We start from the raw sequence: 15,289 nt of genomic DNA, 5'->3' as shown, positions 1-15,289 counted from the left end.
CCTTAGATTTTATGGTGTATGTGTTCTTATCCATGTGAATCGTCAAAACCATAGTCACAAGACAAGGGTAATGACAAATCCAAACTCATATGGACTAAACTTATGCAATCTTAACTTCTTGCCACCTGGCAGTACAGGGCCTGCCATTGCTTCCAAGTTCTTATGCAACCAATTGAGAACTTTCAGAACTCCTATGCAAAGCCAACTTTAACTGGAATGGGCACAGAATATGTCAACACGATAGGTTATAAACCTCAAGTCGTGTGCTAGTGAAGAACCTCAGGTTTTATTCTTGATTAGTTCTTGAAATTCTTTTTAGGATCTTTAAGACTCCCACTGTCCTCTTGACATATAAGACTATCTTGCCAAATATTCAAGAGATAGTGCAGATTCTTTATCAAGACAAACACTTCACACAATTAGCCTTAGTTGGTCTTTGTTTTATCCAAAACATCACAACTTACCAATTTCAAATGTACAAGAGTAGGACACTTTTACTCTTACATTTGACAAGTGTTTTAAACCTTTCTTTAAGATATGTCACTCAAGTTACAATCTTGGAGTATGACTCTAAGAATTGTTTTGGAACGAAGTATGACTCATCTTCCTGATTTAACCATTTCAACAATTCATGACTCCTCTTCTTAGTCATAAGAATGCACTAAGATGACCTTTAGAGGACTAATTGTGATATGATTTCTAAATCATTAAGATGATCACAAACATGATACTAAAGTACTCTCCCATCTTTTCAGATTTGAGAAACTTTTATCTTTCTTCCTAATTTGATTCTTCCCATTCGTTCTGACATACATTGAGACTTTTCCAATGTTTCAGAATTATACTTAAACTTGTAAGTATAACCATATTTACTAAACTTTAGTAAATCAAATAGTCTTAACGAGCTTTGTGTTGGACATGACCAGTGCACAAGAATGTGTACTCGATCCCTTTAGTCCTTCACTTGACTCACACATCCATGTGAACAAGTAATTAGTCTTGATTTTCCAATGCTTGAAAGTTCTCATTCATCATACTATTCAACTTGCATGATTCCAAGTTTCGGTCCAATTGAAACTTGGGCGATCAGTAACTTTCCTGATTTGGTAAATTTAGACACTACCACAAATGAAAGAATCAAATCCATTTTCCAATATTGCTGTCAGTGGAATCATATAAGCAACAATTTTCCACAAATGCCATTGTAAGGATACTTCAAATAAATAAAATTAAACAATTTTCTTTTATTTTAAAACTTTACGGAAAAACTTATCCTTACAATCCACATGGAAAATTGTTGTTATCTATTCCTTAGCAATATATCATAACTTCTTAAGCAACTGCTCAAAATTCTGATGCGATCGAAATCCACCTTCGCGATCAGAATCAGCATATACTTCCTTTAAGATTTCTCTCTATTCTTTGATTCTTAAAACATCAACATGTGACCCAGTCACATCATGTAATGAGGATCTCAGAATAGAACTTAACAGAGTTAGATAATGGGCTCTACCTGATGTAGAGTTTGACTTTAACATCCTTAGGTAAATTTGGCAGCTTTGCAATCAACGCCCCTTCCTTTGGCAAAATAAACATATGGACCCTTTGGTAATGGGACTATCTCAGACTTAGCCTTTCTCTTTACCATTTGGTCAACCGGGTTGACTATGGCCAATCCCTTTCCATTGGGAAGAGAATGCTTTTTCTGGATTTCCAGTGTCGCCATTGTCACTGTCCATAAAGTTTTCGGGAAGTTGATCTTCTAATCAAATTTGCTTTACTATCGTTCCAAATCATTGCTGATTCAGCAGCACCAAGCAAATAGATATGATCATTAAGGTTCATGTCATAGTCTGTTTCATAGTAGTCCCAAAGGAACTCACTATGTGACTTAGAAATTGATTGACATCCAACTTTCTCAAGACTTTGACACCCAACTCTCCCGGCTTATCAATATGTGACTTCATCTCTAAGATGTGATCACACATAGACCTTGCTTGCCATTAGGGTTTGAGTGACCTTGAACTTGTGGGTTAGGGAGAATAATTGGAGGAGGTGGAGGAAGTAAAGTTCCAAGAGATTTGGGAAGATCATAGATGCCTGAACTAGACATCTTTTGGGAGATATTCAAGATAGTTGATCTAAAGTTCTTAATATAACACCCAATATGAAATATTAAGGCTAGGATCCAACAACCTATTTATAACTGGAAGAGGGATGCCATAATCCGAGTTATAAAATAGTTGAAGGTAGGTAAATGACGATTTACCAATTTCCACCATGAAAAACGAAATAATTTAATTAGGTTTTTACTTGGATTTGAAACTCCTAGATCTTTTGAGATTCATTGAACTTTTCAATGGCATGTTTCAATCTCGAGTGTGCCCTTCAGGTTTTGTGACTGGGATGCCGAGGATCACAAAACAAGGTGTGAAGTAACCATGCAAATATACTTGGTACCCTTAATATTTACCCCTCAATCGATGTGCCGGTTAACCACACGAGCTCCACCGATACTATGATAAATATTAAGTTACCCTTTGCCTACTTTGTTAAATCCAGGTTAGTGTGCCGGTAAACCACACACGCTCCACTAACGGTTTAAACAAAGTGCAAAGTGTAATTTCATGGATTAGCACCTTATTCACATTTTCCTAAGTAACTAAGATTGGGAATTAATAAAAGGTTTAGTTACTTAGTATTTATCATTAATACTTTTAATGAAGGGAGAATTATAGTCCTTGTCCTACCTGTTCGGCTAACGACCCTCCACCAGTCAAGGAAGCGGTGGGTGAGAGTGGACACCCATTAAGCTGCCATTTTATAGGCAACAACCTTATACCCCCCTTATAGACCGGCTTCGTGAATGAGACCTACTAATGGTAAGACTGACTTGCTCTTATACATATATATATATATATATATATATATATATATATATATATATATATATATATATATATATTATTAACTTATAATATTATAAAGTATAAGGGTTGAATTTTAACTTTTAAAATTCTAAGGGCTTAACTTGGAATTAAAGTATTTATTAGAGAAAACTTTTCAAATTCCAAAACTTGAGGTCATGTTTTGAAACTATTCAAAACTTTTGGATTTTCTTAACTTATGAGTTTTAAGTAAAGTTTTAAAACTTTTAATGAAGAGACTCTTGAACATCCATAACTTGAGGACAAGTTATGGAGCCATAAAAACTATTTATAAGAAAAGACTCTTCATTTTTTTGTAACCTAAGGCATATTTATGAGTTTTTTAAGATTCATAAATGTGACTTTTCATATAACTTGAGGATAAGTTACAAAAAAACACATTTTATGAACAACTTTTAGATTAATTAGGATTGAAAACAACTAAAACACAATTTTTTTTTCCATTAATCTAAACTAACTCATAAATCAAGGAAACATAGAACTTTTGGTAATCCATTTTATGAACAATTTTTTTTTCCATTAATCTAAACTAATTCATAAATCAAGCATTTAACTTATGAAGTTAAATGCTTGTTTTATGATGAAACTTTTCATGTTCCATAACTTAAGAATAAGTTATGGAATTCTTTAAAACATTAACACCAAATTTTGTAACTCCATAAAAACAATTTTTTTTTAAAACCTTTTCATATCCATAACTTATGGAGGTTTCAAAACACATAAGATCATAACTTTAAAAAAAAACTTTTTGAGCTCCAAAAATTTGTAACTCCTTTAAAACATTTAGATCAAACTTTTAAAACTAATAAAATAATCATATCATTTTATCTTTTACTAAATTTGACCTAATTCAAGTCATATAGCAAATGATTCAAATTTTACAAATAATTAGTTTTTCACAAAACAAGTAATTATCTTAAAATATGACAAACTTCATTTTTTTTTCTTTTTTTTTCAACTTTGAAAATCAAACATTTGCATGAATATAACAGAAAATAACCCATGTCTCTGATACCACTGTTGGGTTTTAGTATACTACAACATCCTATGGTGCACATACAACCATAAATACCTTGGATCTATGTTTTCTCTATTATACATGCAAATATGAAGTTTCCAAGATATTACCCTATACTAGCATACAAATACCATATACTTGGGTAATAAAATAGATAGAATACATACCTTTTTTTTTATGTAACTTGTCTTCATGAAGCTTGAGTGCCTAGTGCCCCAAGTGTGACACCTCAAATGGTTCACACAACACCATGAACACTTGGAATAACCTTGAGAATAAGGATACTTTGGTTCTCTCTAGTGAAATTGGCCTTTCCCTTTTATGTACACACACTAGTGCCCATTTCACCAACCAAGGACATCTTTATATAGTGTGGAGATTAGGGTTAAACCCTAATACCCATAACCTTTCATTTCATATGATCCATGGGTTAAACACTCCATGGACTATCCATGAAAGCTTAGGCCAACCTAAATGAACTTGGCCCATCACACACATATATCTTAGAGTCCATATTTAATTAGTTCCTTTTGATCACTTAATTAATTATAAATTAATTCTTGATCAATACTAATTAAATAATATGATTATATATTAATATATTAGAACTTATAATATATTAATATAAATCACTAGTATCCTTTTTCCTCATCTTGTCTATCCAAGTGTCCCGATGCCATGCAACCCAAATGGACCATGCCGGGTCGGGTCAAGTCTTACCAATTATAGTTATGGACTTAGACATTAATCCAACATCGCCGAGTGCACTTGTGTGACTCGTCGAGTCCCATCGTTTCTCAGTAACCTCAGGAAGGTCCAGCTCGTCGAGTTAACCCCTAACTCATCGAGTTAGAGCGCGATGCAACTCTTCGGGACAAACCCTAAGCTACTCGCCGAGTCAGCTCATCAACTCGGCGAGTCTATTAAGACTCAGCTTGCATTCAGACGATTTTAAGGCAGAACATTTCCTCAAACTCCAGATCCACATTCTCAGGGCTCAAATATCACGTAAAGTCATAGACTTTACGTCTATGCATGGAATTTTAGGCTAGGGGTGTAAACGAGCCGAGCCGAGCCCGAGCCTAACCAAGCTTGAGCTCGGCTCGTTTAATTTTGAAGAAGCTCGAGCTCGAGCTCGAGCCTGATTCGAGCCTTAAAATGAAGCTCGAGCTCGGCTCGTGAACAATTTATTGAGCTCGCGAGCCTAAACGAGCTTAAACGAGCCTATACACACACACACACACACACACACATATATATATATATATATATATATATATATATATATATATATATATATATATATATATATATATATATATATATAGAGGCTCGTTTAGGCTCATTTAGGCTCGCGAGCTCACTAACTGAAGCTCGGCTCGAGCTCGTTTAATAAACGAGCCTCATATTTAGGCTCGAGCTCGGCTCGGGCTCGTTTAATTCGATCTCGAGTCGAGCTTTTAACGAGTCGATCCCGAGTAGCTCGCGAGTAGCTCGGCTCACTTACACCCCTATTTTGGGCAAGAAATGCCAAGATCATGCCTTAACAAAGGTTTTTCTCACAAGGACTTCACCAAATCAGAATAAAGCTTGAACCTTTAGATGTTAAGGGTCTCCTACAGTCCAGATCTGGAGTTCAAGCTTCCTGATGAACCCCAAACCTTTCAAGTCCCAAAATATACACAAAAAGGAGCCCTAATCTCCCAAAAATGTCATTTACTTAATCAGAAGGAAAGGTTCGAACTTGATACCTTTAACACAAGCTCCTGGACGAGTATTAGCAGATCCAATGCCCCTCCTTTACTCCTTGCTTGAAAACTCTCTTCTCCCGTCCACAAATGCACCAAAGATCTCAAAGTTAGCTCTCTCTCTCTCTCTCTCTCTCTCTCTCTCACACTCTATGAGCTCCAAGGTCGTTTAGGGTTTCTCAGGGAAGTGTGGCCGCCAAAGGGAGGCTATAAGTGCCTTTATATAGGCCACAAGCCCGCTAAATTAGGGTTTCCCTCAACAGTGCTGACTCGGCGAGTCGGCTCACAGACTCGTCGAGTCCATTCATTAATACACGTCTCAAGTCACGACCCTACTCGACGAGTTAAGGCGTCAACTCGTCGAGTCTCTCCAAGATTCTCAAATTAAATAATGAAAATAATATACCTGGAAAACTGGATGTTACACCCGGCATCGGACCGAAGTCGGGAATAACTTGGGCCCCGCCCACTGCATCAGGCCCCGCCCGGCATCGGACCGAAGTATGGAATAAACTGAACATAACATAAACATGAACATATAACATAATCACATATACTGTATCGGGCTTGCCCGACATCGGACCGGAGTCCGGAACAACAAACACATATCATAAACATGCATGAATCACGAAGACATCAAGCATACATAACTACTTCTCGGGACCAACCCGACATCAGACCGAAGTCTGAAAGCATATAAACTGCATTGGGCTTACCCCGACATATTGCAACTACCTAGACGGGCCGACATTGGTGCCTTAGACCCGTTCCTACTGGAGGGAAACTCACCTCACACTGCTGAATTCCCGCTGACAAAACCCTAGCTGCTGGATGACAGATTCCCGAATCTGTCAACATCAAAATAACACCCAATTAATAATTGGGTTCTAACACGTAACCATAAGTCCATGCTTGGGGTAAAAGACTGCTTTACCCCAATCTTAGCTTGATCCAATCCCAAGGCCCAATCCAAAGGCCCAACAGTCAACTATGAGTCAAAGCCCAACATATGGCCCAATTTTCCAAATTGGGCCCAAACCTTTACATGGTCATAATTAAAGGCCCAACTACTTAGTCCAGTCCAAACATTTGGCATTTCTAATGGCCCAATATCATATAACCATTAAGGCCCAAACTATGGCCCATGTATCGCCCAATTTTCCAAATTATGCCCACACCCTCATATGGGCCTTACCCTAAAGCCCATCTAAATATTCTAGTCCATTAATTGATCTTGGATGGCCCATTATTAGCTCAAACACCAAAGCCCAATAGAAAGGCCCAACATAAAGCCAAGTGAAATTAGGGTTTCACATAAAATGACGATTAGGGTTAAGTGTTTCTCACTTAACCCATTAAGGACTTAATCCATTAAGTCCATCACTCTTCTAAATAAATCATATGGGTGTGATTGGGCTTAGTACACAATTCCATTCCAATGGCCCAAATATGGGTCCCGATAAGTCTAAGGCATATATATCCAAAATTAGGGCTTTCTAAACCCTAATTAGGGTTTCTAACCCCTCACAACCCAATTAGGCCCAAAAGCTAAATCCTTAAGCCCATTAGGGTTTCACTAGGCCCATTAGTCACATGTTGGGGATTTTTGGTCAATCAGGGCATTATTGGGCCCATTAGGGTTTCATACATCTCAAACGTGGTTCAAACGCAATCAAAGCACACCTCCACCCAACAAGGCGGCTGGTGGCGGCAGGATGCGGCAGCCACCACCCTACGGTGGTGGTTTTCAGTTTTCTTTTCATTATTCCAAATCCGGTTACAATATTACAATAAAAATACAAAAATGGACACGCACACACACTAAAATACAACCACACATGGTGGTACATGGTGGCAGCCACCACCTCACGGTGGTGGTGGTGGCTATTCTCAATTTTCCGGCCAACAACTCACACCACACGCACTCAACAGAAAAGCACACACACACACGCGATAACATGGGCTGAAGTACGAGTCATACACACAAAACACACACAGCACCACCACTCTCGTGGTCGTTTGCGGTGACCGGAAAGGGTATCTTCACAGTTGATAGCTGTCGGGGCGGAGATGGCGACGGTCATGAAGGAAATAGCAGAAGAACGAGAGAGGGGGAAAGGGTGTGCCATTACCGAAGACGATAGAGGTACAGCGGCCCCGACGTCGGCCTTGAATCATTTGTCCGTCGGCAGCAAACAACATCGGGGGAGCTCAGCTCGCTTGGTAGCTTCCCGGTGGTTCCGGCTTCAACAACGGTGACGGAGGGAGGTTGGCTGATGTAGAACGGTCTCCGAAGCGGGTGGTTCTTATTGTCGTCGGCAGTAAGAAAGAGAGAAGAGAGGTGGCGATCGGAGGTGAAGAAGTGGGTGGCGGCCGGTGGGAGACATAAGGGGTGACAGCTGGAAAGGGATGGGAGGTATAAGGGTGGCGGTTGCTCATGTCGTTAGGGTTAGGGTTTAGGGGCCGGTGATGTTGTGGCTATATACCCCGCACCAATCCAAACTTCGTCCCATGCTAGCAGGATTGGTCCCTCCCCATAAAATCTTCTTCAACTCAAGTCCAACATTTACCCTTTATCCCCTATTCCCATAAATTCCTTCATAATTAATCCAACAGTTACTAAACAGTCCCTCCCCTACAATTTATTTTCAAATGAAGTCCATAAGATACCATTCAACCCTTACCTTCCAAAATCTCTTCAAATTAAGTTCCCATAATTTACCAAGTGGTCCCTGCCTTCACAAATATTTACAAAGCCAGTCCAGAACTTACACTCTTAACCCCCAACTTCTAAATTATGCCAGATAAATCTTCAAAATCAACACCTTGCTATATAATTATAAATTTTAAGGCTACGATTCATTCATTAATTTCGTCTATTTATTTATTAAATAAATGTGGTGTTACAGATTCTCTTGTGTCAACCTGTGTATTGGTCTCATCATAATTTTGCACGCTTGATTCATCATCTTCATTACCGTGGTCATCTTGTGCATGATCAATGGAATCAATGTGATCATCACATGTATGACTACTATGGGTTGATGCACTCATGGAAATGGGATCTAAGGCTTGGTTTATGAGATGTTCCTCACAACATGCATCATCATGGAGCTTGGATGATTCTTCATTTTCACCACAGTGACCAAGCTTGTCATTCCTGAGTGGAAGGATGCTTTCATAAAACAAAACGTCCTTGCTAATGATAATTTTCTTTGACTCAATGTCATAGATTTTGTGTCCTTTGGTCCCTTGTGGGTAACCCAATAATACACCAGGCTTTCCCCTTTTCTCAAACTTGTCTTCTCTCGTATCAGTGTGTAGCATCCGATTCCTGGTACGTATTTAAATTCAAGAAGTATTGCAATTTACTCTGGACTCGGCGAGTTGGGGGCCCAACTCGTCGAGTAGACTTGACTGTTGATCGGGGGTTTAAGCGACCTACTCAACGAGTCGGAAGACCGACTCGACGAGTAGGAGCTGTCTGGACAAAACCCTAATATTTAGGGTTTGCACCCTATTTAAACAACTTAACTCGTCCCAAACCAGCCTCCATCGTCCCTCTCACTTCCAGAATACCCTAACTAGAAACCCTATCCCTTATTGTGTGTTCTTGAGCCTTTTGGTGCCTTTGTATGTGTGTTTGAAGTTGAAGAAAGAAGTGGAAGCTTGAGAGTTCTTGAAGAAGCAAGTGGATCCAGAGATTTTGCTTCATTTCTAGTTCATTCAAGGTAAAAAGGTTAAACCTTGGCTTATCATTTAATAGATATCCTTTAAGACTTGGATCTTGCCATTTTTGGGACATTTCTAAGCCACCTTTGGGTTTGGCTCATGTGGTGTAGTGTTAGCTTCAGATCTGGAACCATTGAGGGTTCCCATGGCATAAAGGTGCCAGCTTTATGGCCATGGGAAGCCCATGTACCTTATAAACCCCATTTTATAGCCTTTTGAGCCAAAAACCCCATGCATGGACATCAAGTTCGTAGCTTTACGTATAAAATGGACCCTAGGAGGCCAGATCTATGGTTTTGATGCATTAAGTCCCACTGAAATCGACTGTATAGTTTTGGACAAAGAGGGACTCGGCGAGTCACTTAGGTGACTCGGCGAGTCGGGATGCTTTTCCCCCCAAAGTGTCTCCTGGAAATGGTTTTGGTTGAGTGGGAAGAACACCCAGCCTGATAGGGGTTTGTTTTGGACCTAGGACTCGATGAGTGTAAAAACAGACTCGGAGAGTCCAAGGCAATCTCCCAACTTATGAAGACGGACTCGGCGAGTTCAAGAGGAACTCGGCGAGTCATAGACTGAACATCTTCTTATGGATGAAGATGAACTCGGCGAGTTGAAGAACGACCTCGACGAGTCGTTTGAAGATTGACCGATGTGTTGTTGAAGGCGAACTCGTCGAGCTCTTGCTAGACTCGACGGGTGGGAGCGGGTTTATGACATTTTGTGGTTATGGGGACTCGACGAGTTGGCGGGCCAACTCGGCGAGTCGAGTCAACCAGATGTTGACTTTGACCGAAGTTGACTTTGACCGTGGATTTGACTTGGACATTGATTGGGTTTGGGTTGACCCTTGTAAGGGTTGCGAGTATGAGTATGAGTTGATAACTTGGAAGAGTTGTCGTGTAAGGATTGAGGAGTCGGGGAGAGTCGATTTCCACATCGAGATCAGTGCAGACACTACGCGACATTGAGGTGAGTTACCTTCCAGTAGCGGTGGGTCTACGGCCATAGTGCCGGCCCACCAGTAGGAGTTGTATGTTAGATGATTGTCTTCGTGATATTCATCTAGGTTTGCTACTACCTGATATGTGTATGTGCTAACATGATATGTTATATGTGATAATGGTAGTAGGGGGAGAATAGTCCCTAATTTCGGTTGTTAGGACCGACGGGTAGGTCGGGCACCCCAGAATTGCCTGACAGTATGTTTACGCTTTGATTTTATGTGGTAGTAGTAGGAGGTGAAATAGTCCTCGTATGTCGGGTGAAATAGACCGACGGGTAAGTCAAGCACCCCATAATGGCTTGACTTGGGTAGTCAGGCACCCCAGAATTGTCTGGCAGTATATGTGTGTTATATGGTAGTGGTAGGGGTGAAATAGTCCCCGGTAGTCGGGTGAAATCAACCGACGGGTAAGTCAAGCACCCCAGAATGGCTTGACCTGGGTAGTCAGGCACCCCAGAATTGCCTGACAGTATGTTATTGTATGGTGTGTGGTATGATGGGGGAACTCACTAAGCTTCGTGCTTACAGTTGTCAGTTTTGTTTCAGGTACCTCTTCAACGAAGGGGAAGGAGCCGGCGCGGTAGCTGCACATCACACACCCGCATGATTTCCGCACTATGAGATTTCTTGGGATTGTACTATGATTTTTATTATTATGGATGATATGGTTTTGAGACACGTTGTTACAGTTTTATAAATTGACTTGACGTTGGTGATGTTTTTGGTAAACTATTTTATGAGTTACTTAATTAAAAATGAAATTTTTGGTCTTGAATTTAGGAATGTTACACAGTGTTCCTGTAATAGGCTAAGCAACCAAAGACTCTCATGTGGTCGTATTGAGGCTTTTGGTTCCAAACAATTTTGTAAGGAGTTTTATTTTTAATAACTTTAAAGGGAAGTCTATTGATTATGTAGGCTGCCATTAGGATGCATTCTCCTCAAAATCTTTTTAGGAGATTAGCCTTAAAACGAATAGCATGGGCTATTTCAAGCAAATGTCTATGCTTTCTTTCAACTACACCATTTTGCTACTGTGTATGGGGACAAGTTGTTTCTCACAAAATTCCTTGTTCATTGTAAAACTGAAGCATATGGTTAGAAGTAAATTCACCATCGTTGTCACTTCTAACCCTTTTATGTGTTTTCCAAATTGAATTCTCACCATTTTGTGAAAGTCAATAAGGCACTTATTAGCATCGCTTTTATATTTGAAGGAAGTAGTTTGCTCTTGTGTAGGAAGATACCTGATATGTGCATATTTAGTCATATATTTTGTCAAATATCTTAATAATTTTTGGCTATTTTGTCTCAAATATTGAACAAAAGGTACTTAATTGTGTTAAAATTTTATTTTCAGCCTAAAAGATGTGCTCGAGTTAAAAAGGAAGCGGGACTAGCGATCGGAAGTTCGGGAATTAAAGTTAGAAGAATTCAAGCTAAAAAGGTGAAGAACTCGACGAGTTGGTCCTCAACTCGACGAGTTGATGAGAAGATTCACGATACATCAGGTGCCTTACCGTGCACGGATTTTAAGCGATGGACTCATCGATTCGGTCTATGGAATCGACGAGCCGCCCCTGTTTTCAGAAAACTATATAAACGGCATTATTGTCCGAGACCCTAAGTTTTTCTGGATCCTTTTGGCGACTAATTGGTGAATAGAAGGATTTATGGAGCTCTGGAATTCGAAGATCAACCCTAGAGATCAATTTGGAAGAGATCAAAGGCAAAACACATTTTTTTTGTAATCTTTTGCATAAAATTATGTTTCTATTATTGGAATTCATTTTTTAGATGTTAGCTGCTTTAGATATGAGCTAAAAACTCACCACTTCTGTTTAGGGTAGATTAACTTGTGATTATGGTTTGATTTTATGTTTGGGATTAATTTTGATTTGGTGAATTGCCTTGCAAGCTTGTTAAAGACCCTTATGTGTTGATAATAATTGTTTTCTGTTAAAAATCAAGTTGTTGAGATTGCATGAACATCTTCTTAATTACTTGAATCATATGAATTTGTGAACACAATTTTGTATGCCTAGTATTAGTGAGCATGAACCTAGGATTAACTAGAAATAAGTACATCAATGTGTAAGCATGTATGATGAACAACCATACATGAGTTGATTAATTTAACCAAAATAGTTAACCAACATTACAAGTCTTACTTGATCCGAATCAAAATACTAGGAAACTTATTAGTTTAACCAATTGGCAACTGTTTGAATTAATTTGTTTACTAAGGATTAGTAATAGTGAACATGAATCTAATCACATTAATCGGTAGCCAATGACAAATTAATCCATTGAACTTAACATAAAATCAACCAGAGGAACAAGTGAGTCGAACCTGAACAGAAGTCTCTTTTATTATTCAATCTAGTTACCTCTTATTTGCTTTAGTTGTTAATTGTCTTAATTTGAGTGTTAGTTAATTACTTAAGTTTCTAGTCTTGCAAAACTAGAGAAAACCCCTCTTTTTATTACTTGCTTTCATTTAAGATAATTCTAGTAGTTAGTTTAATTGGTACCGTTCCCTGTGTTCGATACCCTGCTTACTTGAACTATATTGTTAATCGATAGGTACACTGCCTTTCGTGTGTTTAATTTGTCTTTAAAATAGTAGGAATAAAACTAGTGCATTTCACACATATCAAGTTTTTGGCGCCGTTGTCGGGGAACGGTTCTAATAGTTACTTTAATTGCTAGTATTATCGACCCTTTGTGTGAAATTTATTTCATACAAAGTTTCTAGTTTTTCTGTTTTTAGATTTATAATTTTAGTTTTTTTTTCTCAACTTTAGCTTTGAACTCGTCGAGTCCATTCGACTGAACTCGACGAGTCCATCGCGTTTTTCAGTTTCGTTTTTTACTTTGTTTTGTTCTTTTTATGCGTGTTTTTCTGTTTATTTCAGGGAGTTTTTGACCCGAGGTTCCAGCTCTACACTAATCCCACCACTTGAAGACTCAGAATAAGCTTTTAGGAAGGACAAGGATAAAACCGTTGGAGAATCAAATAAGTCACCTTTCAAGAATCTCAAATCGGTTTTTTAGCAAGAAAAAGGGAAAGCAAGTGGGAGAATCCAGCACAACACTGACGGACGAAGACCCAAAGAAGGAGGATACCGAGTACGAAACGGAAACTGAATAAGGAAGCGAGCGCGAAAGCGAACCCGACAACACCATGGGAGACATCACAGACATACCCATGTACGAATGGAAAAGAAGAATGTGTGACGATACCGGCCCAGGACTCGTGCAACCCGCGATTCCAGCAACTGCCAACTTTGAGCTGAAAGGTCACATACTCGCCCAACTCAAGGACATCCCATTCTACGTGAAAGATCATGAAGACGCGTACAAGCATATCGACGAGGTCAACGACATAGCCGACTACTTCAACATTCCTAATGTGCCTCGCGGGACTGTTTTGCTTCGTATGCTACCGGTCACATTTAAGGGAGCCGCGAAAGATTGGCTAAAATCACTCCCTCCAGGATCCATCACCACGTGGGTGAAAATGCGTGAAGAATTTATTGACCGATTTTGCCATCCGTCAAAAATAGCAAAATTAAAGAAATCCATTGCAAACTTTGAGCAACAAGCAGGCGAGTCACTTTATGAGGCGTGTGAAAGGTACAAGGGCTTGTTGAGGAATTGTCCCCACAATGATCTTGTAACACCCCATTTATTAAATAAATAAATAAATAAATTGATGAGTGTATAGTAGCCCTAAAATCAATAATTATATAGCAAGGTGTTGGTCTCGAGGGTTAATTGTTACAATTTTAGACGTTGGGGGTTAAAAGTGCTAGTTCTGGATTTAATTTGAAAAGGATTTCAGAAGTCAGGGTGCGTTTGGTAATTAATGGATTTAAATTGAAAAGATTTGAAGGCTTAGGCGGGGGGGGGGGGGGGGGTGGGCTGATTGGTAATTTAGGGATCTATTATGAAAGGAATTTATGGGATCAAGGTTTAAAAGGTAAATTGTAGCCTAATCTTCAAAAGAAAACGGGAAGGAGGGACCAAAGGTGTATATCTGATGAAAGTTGAAATGAGCGGGACTTAATCTAGTGCCCACCCCCACGTCGCATCTCCAAACCCTAAGAGACCATTCCTTCCAGCCGCCGCCATGAACGAAGATGCGCCACCGTCACCTGTTTGGTTGAGTCCGACCACCTTGCTACGCCTCCTCTATTTTTTCGCCGAGCACCACCACCACAGCCCCTGCTGCCGGTGACATCGTGAACGGCCAGGAGGACCACCGAGACCGGAGTGGAGCTGTGAACAGCAAAGAATAGGCTGCCAACGGTCAGAATATTCCGGTAAGACCATCTTCCACCTCTCTCTTCTCTCCTCCGTCCCGTTTGTGCGTGTGCAACGTCAGATGCGCCACTGCTGCCGCCGGTGGCTTTTGGCCTCCATTTTCATGACATTCCGGCAGCGTCAGCCGCATCGAAGGTGGTTGGGCGGATGTATGACTGGAATATAGGTTGCTGCCGCTGTTGTTGTTGTTGTATGAGTTGCTTTGGGCCGGAAAGCCCACCACCACCACCTGTGGCTGCCGCCACTGCCACCGTTTCTGCCGCCACCAGCCACCGTGAAAGGTGGTTGTATGTGTGTGTTATTATGTGTGAGGGTGTGTGTTTTGTGGTTGTGAAGCTGTATATGCGATTTTTGGCAGGAACCACCACCACCACCACCTCAAGGTGGTGGCTGCCGCCGCCTGCCGCCGTGAGCCGCCGCTGACCACCACTACTCGAGGTGGCAGTGGGTGGTGCCCGGCCTAGTAGAACCCTAATTAGCCTAATTGATTAACTTTGGACTGGGGTGGTTC

The sequence above is a fragment of the Lactuca virosa genome, chromosome 9, assembly GCF_052849685.1.
Source record: "Lactuca virosa cultivar CGN04683 chromosome 9, Lactuca_virosa_CGN04683_v6, whole genome shotgun sequence".
Lineage (NCBI taxonomy): Eukaryota > Viridiplantae > Streptophyta > Magnoliopsida > Asterales > Asteraceae > Lactuca > Lactuca virosa.
Note: the sequence above shows the minus strand (reverse complement) of the source record.